General features: G+C 50.7%; 1 non-coding gene across 1 annotated transcript; it reads left to right on the top strand.

Annotated features, from left to right (window-relative positions):
* Positions 1-2461: 2461 nt before the first annotated feature.
* LOC116973870 lies at positions 2462-2658 on the top strand. The gene has a single exon (XR_004412159.1). It is a non-coding gene; the product is annotated as a U2 spliceosomal RNA (small nuclear RNA).
* Positions 2659-9316: the final 6658 nt, after the last annotated feature.

Genomic DNA, 9316 nt, shown 5'->3' on the forward strand with positions numbered 1-9316 from the left:
ACTCATGATGGATTGGGCTGAGTCCACCACTCTCTGCAGCCTCTTGTGTTCCTGTAAATTGGAAATGCAATATCACCCCATGATGCAACCAGTCAGCACATCTGTAATTGTTTGTTGCATTCGGAGACATACCAAACCTCTTTCAACTCTCCTCCATCCGCTGAAAGGTTCCAGGGTGGGATGAGTGTGAGGAGGGAGTGAGGAGGGAGTGGGGTCTGGGCCGCAACTGGTAACAATGGAGTGGAGAAGGGAATGGCATCCTACTGGTGGGGCAGTGACTGCTCTGTCAGCTCTGGGCTGTGGTCCTCTCACACTCCTGAACTGATCATGTCTTTCATGCCCCTTCCACGTATCCCATGTAATCATGGATTGGCTTTCTGCGGACTAGTTAGCAAGCAACAAACTCTTCACTGTACCTCGGGACACGTGACAATGAACTCAACTCAAATTCAAACCTTCTAGGGAGCTGCGGACATGTCTTGTCACTCCTAACTCAATCTCATTTGGGTATTGTACATGAATAACATTTTGTACTACATTGAATTACACCACATTCTTGCACCATTCCGTTGCTTTGCACTCACCCTTGTGTTTATTGTGGTCTTGATCATTACTGTGTGAATACTGTGTACACTGTGATTTTCATGTGAACAAGAAATTTCATTGCAGCCTGGTGTATTTGACAAAATGTGAATCCCTCACTCCCATTCTCCTCACTGCCTTCAGCTGCACCAACCCCACTCTCTCCGTCATCCTAGATACTTGAACGATATCACTGCACCTTAATTGGTGCATGTGACAATAAATTCGAACTTGAACTTGAAAGAAGATTCACACTTGCCATCTATCCTCCCCACTCAATAGGCCACGTTGTTTGCTGTAATATTTCCAATATTGCCAAGCTCTGTTTGTTGACCATCACTTGTCATGGACCTATCACAATATTTCAGGGCTATCAGTAACAAACTGAGCATCATCCAAAACTACATTTAAGTGCATATAGCATATTTGTTAAAAGGTTTATTTACATGAATCTTGGTCACTATGCCACAGTTGATGTTTAAAAGCTTTTAATAGGGACACAAATTTCACACATAAGATTAATCTATTGACATTATTTCTGTAACTATAAATTCTAGTGATATAAGCATACTTAATTCTTGATGAGCTCTACATTTTTTTTTTACTCATTTTTATTTCACAGTTCGCAACATCATAACTTTACAAATATAAAGTTAATATATTATCGTGTACATCACTGACTTCAAAGCTTACTGACAGAAATGTGCCCTTGGCCTAACTAAGTTTATGAAACCTTTTATATGTGAAAATATACACTGAAAATTTATAACAGAACAATTCAGACTCAGTCAATTTCTGATTTTCATCAGATTTATTTCGCATGTTCGAAATCAGTTGTAAAACAAAATTATCAGCAAGTGGTTAGCATTACCTTTCTTCCTTCGAAACCTTACTATAGCTCGATTTATTGTTGGTGGAGGGGGGCTCTGAGCGAGGTGGCCAAAAATGACGGCCGTAGGTGGCGGCGTTCTCTCGGAAATCGCCGTACAGTGAGCCAAAAGCGGTCAAGATCAGACTTTTAGTAATATAGATAGATAAGATCATGCCTCAGCCTCCTGCAGTCCAAGGAATAAAGTCCTAGTTTTCCCAACCTCTCGCTCTAGTCAGACTCTCGGGCCAGACCATCATTCTCATAAATCTTCTCTGTACCCTTTTCAGCTTATTGACATATTTTCATAGCAGGAGGGTGACTGAAACTGAACAAAATACTCAGTGTGCAGCCTCACCAACGACTGCACAAATATACTGCATTTCTGTACACACTTCCCTGGTTGATGAAGGCCAACATGTCAAAAGTCTTCTTCACTATTTATCTATCTGAGACAGATAAATTGTACTTGGGTCAAATTTATAAAATATTGGTTCTGTGGAGTGAATGCAGACTAGATGCAAATCCCTCCAGTGTATCCCTGGAGGAGTTTCAGGGACTGAGGAATACGCGAAAAAAAGGAAATCAGGAGGGCTAAAATGAGACAGACGATAACTCTGGCAGATAATATTAAAGTTAATCCCAAGAGATTTTATAAGTACATTAAGGGAAAAAGGGTAAACAGAGAGAGAATGGGGTCACTCAGGGTTCAAAGAAGTCAACTCTGTGTGGAGTAACAGGAGATGGGCAAGGTATTTGTGAGTATTTTTTCTCTGCTTTTACCGGGGGGGAGTCAATGGAAGTGTCTTGAGGGCAGTCAGCATTATGGTCGAAGTTGTGTTGAAGGTCCTTAAGTGTATTGAGATGGACAAAACTCCCGGGCCTGATCAGTTGAATCCAACTCTGTGGGAAGCCAGAGAGGGAATTGCCGGTGCCCTGGGTGAGATTTGTGAGTCATCATTAAATACGGGTGAGTCATCATTAAATCCATTCTTCCCCACCATTCATCTCTGCGCTTCTCGGCCTTTTGGCTAAGATCAAGTGTAGTATCTGTTCTTATCAGTCAGTAAAAGAGTGCTAAAAAAGAGCGTCTGTTCTTGTTAGAACAGGGAAAGTAATCTGTTCTTATTAGAACAGTCCTGGCGGTCCATTAAGGACAGGAGCTGCAGATTACGATTTTAAAAATCGTAGCAATGGCAGCTGCAATGGGAACTAGAGGACAGGGTATCCGCAATACCCTCAGGATTAGTGTCAAGGATCTCAGTGAGGGGATGCCCTTCAGTCGAGATACCTTTGTAAAGAAGGTCTTGCTGGAAACCTGCAAGTTCGAGCCCAGGGATATCTACTGCCTCCAGGACTTCCCGGGTAACGGTTATTTCGACGTTACATTTGTGCTTCCGACAGGATGGCAAAAACTGTTAAAGGATTTCCAGGAGAAGGGGAATGAAGCTCCGCTGTCGTTGCTGAAGGTGCAGCCACTCTTCACCCTCCCACACCAAAAAGAAAGGACGATCACGGTGCATATGTTTAACCCACATGTGCCCGTAGTGGATGTCCTCACCTTCCTTGCTCGCTACGTCGACGGAGCAGGGAAATGCGTGGACGTGAAGGATCTGCATGGGATTTGGACGAGCAAGCGGCAGGTCAAGGTAAAGCTGAGGGTGGACAAGGAAGGAACTCTCCTCCACCCTCCATCGGTGTTCGCAATTGGAGGAAACCGAGGATATTTAATTTACGTGGGGCAGCCCAGAGTTTGCAGAAAGTGTAATAAGCCTGGACATGTGATGGCCCAATGCAATGCAGTGGTCTGCAAAAACTGCAAAACGGAGGGCCACGAGACAAAAGACTGTCAAGCCAGCAAGAACTGTAACCTGTGTGGGGAGGGAGGCCACCTTTACAGGGCCTGCCCAAAAAGAGCCTGTACATATGCACAGGCAACAAGAGGGGCGGCTTCCAGCACCCCCAGGGTAGGTGAGACACCCACTACCACTGCCAAGTCCCCAGCAGAAAGGGATGAGGACAGCCCTACCACCTCAGCCACCTCAACCACCTCGAGCCCCCAAGTGCCAGGAGAACTCCAGCACCAAGCCCAGGAGGGAGAGTCGATGGAGGAGGGGGGAGAGCAAATTTGGACTACAGTAAAATACAAAAAACACCAGAAGGGTCAGCACACGGAGCAGAGGCCAGAAGGGGATGGCAAGCCCAAAAAACCCCCCAAAAAACGGTCTCTCTCCCTGACAGAAAGGAGCAACCTCTCCTCCTCGTCGGAGGATGAGGCGAACGGGAAACCCCACAAGAAGAAAACCGGGGCGGAAAGGAGAAGGTGCAGGCCGATTGTACACCTGCACCAGGAGACCGAGAGCAGTGCAGCGGTCGAGGGGCTCCAGCCCCAGGACATCGGGAGCAGTGCAGCGATCGAGGGGCTCCGGCCCCAGGACAACGGGAGCAGTGCAGCGGTCGAGGGGCTCCGGCCCCAGGACAACGGGAGCAGTGCAGCGGTCGAGGGGCTCCGGCCCCAGGACAACGGGAGCAGTGCAGCGATCAAGGAGCTCCAGCCCCAGGGCATCGGGAGCAGTGCAGCGGTCGAGGGGCTCCAGCCCCAGGGCATCGGGAGCAGTGCAGTGGCCGTTGGGCCCCAGCTCCGGGCAACCGAGAGCATTGTAGCGGCCGATGGGCCCCAGCTCCGGGCAACCGGGAGCATTGTAGCGGCCGATGGGCCCCAGCTCCGGGCAACCGGGAGTATCGCAGCGGCCGATGGGCCCCAGCTCCGGGCAACCGGGAGCAGTGCAGCGGCCATTGGGCCTCAGCTCCGAGTTTCCGGGAGCAGTAAGCCTGTCACTGAGCCCCAGCCACGAGAGACGGGGGAAGCGGCGCACCCAGAAGGGGGTAAAACGAGCAGCCCCCCCCCAACGACACCTCGGGTTACCACAGGGGAAACCCAACCCGTTGAGGAGGCCGGGTATCTGAGCCCAGGAAAGGTGAGGCAATTCACCGAAGCGGTGGGCATGAGGGAACAGGAAAATGGCCAGTGACTCTAAAGGACAATGGAGCTCAAACTGGCATCCTTAAACGTGCGCAGTGTGAAGAGCACTGCGCGATGTGTTAATGCCTTACAGTACCTGGCCAAGGTCAAGGCAGATGTGACTTTTCTACAGGAGTGCGGGTTGCCACACCTCCGCTGTTATCGGAGGTGGTCGCGATGGTGGCCCCACGGACTGTCGGTGTGGTCGGGGGGCAATGATTGTCGTGCTTCCGGCCTGGGGATCTTGCTGCGGGGAGGGAACTTCGCCATCACTGAGGTCAGGGAGGTGGTTGCGGGGCGTCTCCTCGTGGTGGATGTTACGTACCGTGGTTCTCCGCTCCGGCTGATTAATGTGTATGCCCCACCCGTGCGGAGCGAGCGGCAGGCCGTTCTCCAGCAGCTCCCAGTGCTGTTGGCCACGTCCCGTCAGCTCGTTCTGGCCGGTGACTTCAACTGCATCATTGATGCGGCTGGACGATCCGGCAGTGCCGACAACAGACTGGACAGCACGTCCAAGTTCCTGATGGAAACGGTAAAAGACGCAAAGCTGCACGACGCCTTCAGCGACCCTGCAGGCGGGTCCCAGCCGCGGTTCACCTGGTCGAGATCGGACGGTTTGGGCCGATCCCGGATAGACTTCGTCTTCACCACGAAGGCCGTCACGGTGAGACACACCGACCTCACGCCGGTGTTCTTCTCTGACCACTGCCTCCTTCAGGCTTCCTGTCACCTACAGGAGGACCGGAAGGCAGGCAGAGGGACGTGGAAGTTAAATGTGAAGCTGTTGACCCCAGAGAACGTTGAGGAGCTAAAGAGGGACTACGCACGTTGGAGAACGGTGAGGCCCCTCTTTGACTCCCCGACACTCTGGTGGGAAGCAACCAAGGAGAACATTAAGAGGTTCTTCATAGCCAAAGGGGTTCAGAGAGCAAGACAGAGTCAGAGGGAATTGTGCCAACTCCAGACAGAATTGCAACAACTGCTCCTTCTGCAGTCGAGGGGGGTGGATGTGAGGGAGGAACTTAGAGAGGTGAAGGACCGGCAAGCTCGGCTCTTTACCTCTGAATCCTCCAAGATCATCTTCCGATCCAGGGTCCGCCATGTGGAGCAGGATGAGATGTGCTCACGTTTCTTCTTCCATAAGGTTCACAGGGGGAGCTCTGTGATCAACAGCCTTAGGGAGGAGGACGGCTCGGTAGCATCCTCGCAGACAGACATGATGAGGGTCTGCAAATCCTTTTACTCGGAATTGTATGACCAAAAGGCCACAGACAGCACCGCCTCCCAGAACTTCCTGTCCTCTATCACGGAGGTCTTGGAGGACAGCAAGCAGGAGAGTCTGGACCAACCACTGACCCTAGAGGAGCTGACTGGCTCCATCCGCTCCTTTGACTCGAGTAAAACTCCCGGAAGCGATGGCTTACCGGCCGAGTTGTATTCGGCTCTGTGGGACTGGGTGGGCTGGAAGTGTACAACGACATGCTTCTAGCCGGCAGCATGTCAGACTCCATGAGGAAGGGCAGCATCACCCTAATCTACAAGCAGAAGGGGGAGATGAAAGATATAAAGAATTGGAGACCCATAACATTGTTGAATGTAGACTACAAGATCCTGTCTAAGGCCATCGCCAACCGGGTCAAGTCTGCTCTGGGACGGGTGATCCACCCGGACCAAATCTGTGCTGTACCTGGCAGGAAAATCTCAGACAGCCTAGCGCTGCTGAGAGATACCATCGCCTACGTGCAGGACAGACGGGTGGATGCCTGCCTAGTCAGCTTGGACCAGGAGAAGGCCTTCGACAGGATATCGCACACGTACATGAGGGACGTGCTCTCTAAAATGGGTTTTGGGGAGGGAATCCGAAATTGGATCAAACTGCTCTACACCAACATCCATAGTGCAGTCCAAATCAATGGGTGGGAATCAGACAGTTTCCCTGTAAGGTCTGGAGTCAGGCAGGGTTGCCCTCTCTCTCCTGTCTTGTTTGTCTGCTGTATTGAACCTTTTGCCGAGTCCATCAGGAAGGATGCGAGCATAAGAGGAGTGACATTGCCAGGCAGTGGGGGCATTCAGGTCAAGACCTCCCTGTACATGGACGATGTCGCCGTCTTCTGCTCGGATCCAAGGTCGGTCCGCAGATTGATCAGCATCTGTGACCAGTTTGAGTCGGCCACGGGAGCCAGGGTGAACCGCAGGAAGAGCGAGGCCATGCTCTTTGGCAACTGGCCCGACCGATCTTCCATCCCCTTCACCATCAAGCCTGACTTCTTGAAGGTGCTGGGGATCTGGTTCGGGGGGGCTGAGTCGAGTAACAAAAATTGGCTGGAGCGGATAGTCAAGGTGGGGAGGAAGCTGGAGCTGTGGAAGCAACGCTCCCTCTCCATAACCGGGAAAAATTTGGTCATCAGGTGTGAGGTGCTCTCGGGTCTGCTGTACTTGGCACAAGTGTGGCCTGTCCCTCCCTCCTACGCCACGGGGATCACCCGGGCCGTCTTCCAGTTCATCTGGGGGTCGAGGATGGACCGGGTACGACGGGTCACCATGTACAAGTCGGCAGACAACGGGGGTAAAAGCGTGCCCAACGTCGCCCTCATCCTGATGGCCACCTTTGTGTGTGGCTGCATCAGGCGGAGTGTAGAGCCAAGGCACGTGGGCACTAAGTGCCACTACCTGCTGAGGTTCTACCTGTCCCCGGTGTTGCGAAGGATGGGCCTGGCGCAGATGCCACGCAATGTACCAGTCAGCTGGACATTGCCGCCCCATCTGACGTCTGTTGACAGGTTCTTCCGGACCAACACCTTTGACCACAAGTCCATCGGGCAGTGGTCAGCACGGAATGTCCTGCAGGCACTGCAGGAAAAGGACTCGATGGATCAAGGTGGCGTGGTTCCCAGAGCAGACTGCCCAGCTTGTCTGGCAAAATGCCTCATCGCCAGAACTGACCAACAAGCACCAAGACCTGGCTTGGCTGGCGGTGAGGGGAGCCCTCTCGGTCAGATCCTTCCTGCACCGTCGGAACCTCACTACCAGCGCACGCTGCCCCCGGGACGGTTGCTATGGAGAGGAGACGGTTGCCCACCTCTTTGCAGAGTGTGGATTTGCAAAACGAGTCTGGAGAGGTATGAAAGGGTCCCTGGAACGATTTATCCCGAACAGCTCCGTCACAGAGGACTCTGTGATTTACGGACTGTTCCCAGGGACACATTCAGAGACTGACATCGAGTGCTGCTGGAGGGTCATCAACTCGGTGAAAGACGCTCTTTGGTCTGCCCGAGCGTTGCTCACCACCCAGCAGAGCGAGATGTCCGTCAGGGAATGTTGCCGACTGGCCCACTGCAGACTGCAGGAGTACGTGCTAAGGGACTCGCTGAAGCTTGGTGCAGCCAACGCCAAGGCTCGGTGGGGGAGGGCCACAGTCTAGGGTCCTTCCGCTGCTGGACATGGGGGGCACAGTATGGTGGAGACGCCCCTCAAATTAAATTAAATTAAGGGAAGGTATCCCACACCAGAGGGCCACATGAGTGGCACGGGTGGGGGACATTTTTTGTGGAACTTGAAATGTCAGATGGAAATTTCCGCACTGTGTACACATTGTATATATTTATTACTTGAACAGGGGCCACAGAGTGGCACTGGTGGGGGACTGTTTGGTGAAATTTGACAAATGTAAAAAAATTGTACTGGAAAAAGTTTGTATAGTCTCCGAAAATGTCGGATGAATTTTGTTTGAATGGTTCAGAAATTGTATATATTTACCAATTGAATAAAGTATATTTTGAAATTAAAAAAAAAAAAAAATTATGGTCGAAGTTGTGTTGAAGGTCCTTAAGTGTATTGAGATGGACAAAACTCCCGGGCCTGATCAGTTGAATCCAACAACTCTGTGGGAAGCCAGAGAGGGAATTGCCGGTGCCCTGGGTGAGATTTGTGAGTCATCATTAAATACGGGTGAGTCATCATTAAATCCATTCTTCCCCACCATTCATCTCTGCAGATTCCCAACAGTACTTACCTCAGACACAGTGGCATTCAACAATGGAGAACAGATCATTAACGTGTAGCTTCTGCTACACGCTCATCCGATCCTGTTCCTGCTCATACAGTCCACAGGTCAAACGGATACAATTAATTGTCCAATATGTCACCTTGGAGGAAGTGAGAAGCACATGCCCTGTTCCTGTGTGGTCTGCACACTTGTTCCAGCTGTAAAAAGTGTAACGTTTTAAACACATTTATGGACATTCAGTTACCATGTCTTGATTAATCCAAGGCAAGAAGACCATTATCTCTAACAACCCCACTTACCACAGGGATCGTCTGGTATCACTGTTGTACAAATCAGGTCCTTGTTATTTGTTGTTGTAAAATTGCACTTTTCTCTTCGACTGTGATGCTATATTGTAATATAACAAGCAGTAAAACTCAACATGTGCAAGTTAACTCTACGGTAGGAAGAATGATTTCTCTAACTTCAAGTAACCCTGGCTTTCCCTCTCTCCCTGTCCCTCCCCCACCCTTGTCTTCCGATTAGTTTCACTGTCTTCCTGATTTATACTGTTTGTATGCCTCGTCGTCAACTTCCCCTTACCCAGCAATGAACCATTCTACATTTCCTGATCATCGTCCGCTTTGATCTGTCGTTTTCACACCTTACATTCTGTTTGTCCCTTTCCATATCTCTAGTTTTCCTCTCCATGGCTCTCGGTCTGAAGAAGGGTCTCAACACGAAAAGTCACCCATTCTTTCTCTACAGAGATGCTGTCTGCCCTGCTGAGTTACTCCAGCATCTTGTATCTATATTCAGCCATTTCCTCGAGCTAACATTGGCACAATGCTACCAATTG

This window comes from Amblyraja radiata, chromosome 5 (genome assembly GCF_010909765.2).
Source record: "Amblyraja radiata isolate CabotCenter1 chromosome 5, sAmbRad1.1.pri, whole genome shotgun sequence".
NCBI classification, from domain to species: domain Eukaryota; kingdom Metazoa; phylum Chordata; class Chondrichthyes; order Rajiformes; family Rajidae; genus Amblyraja; species Amblyraja radiata.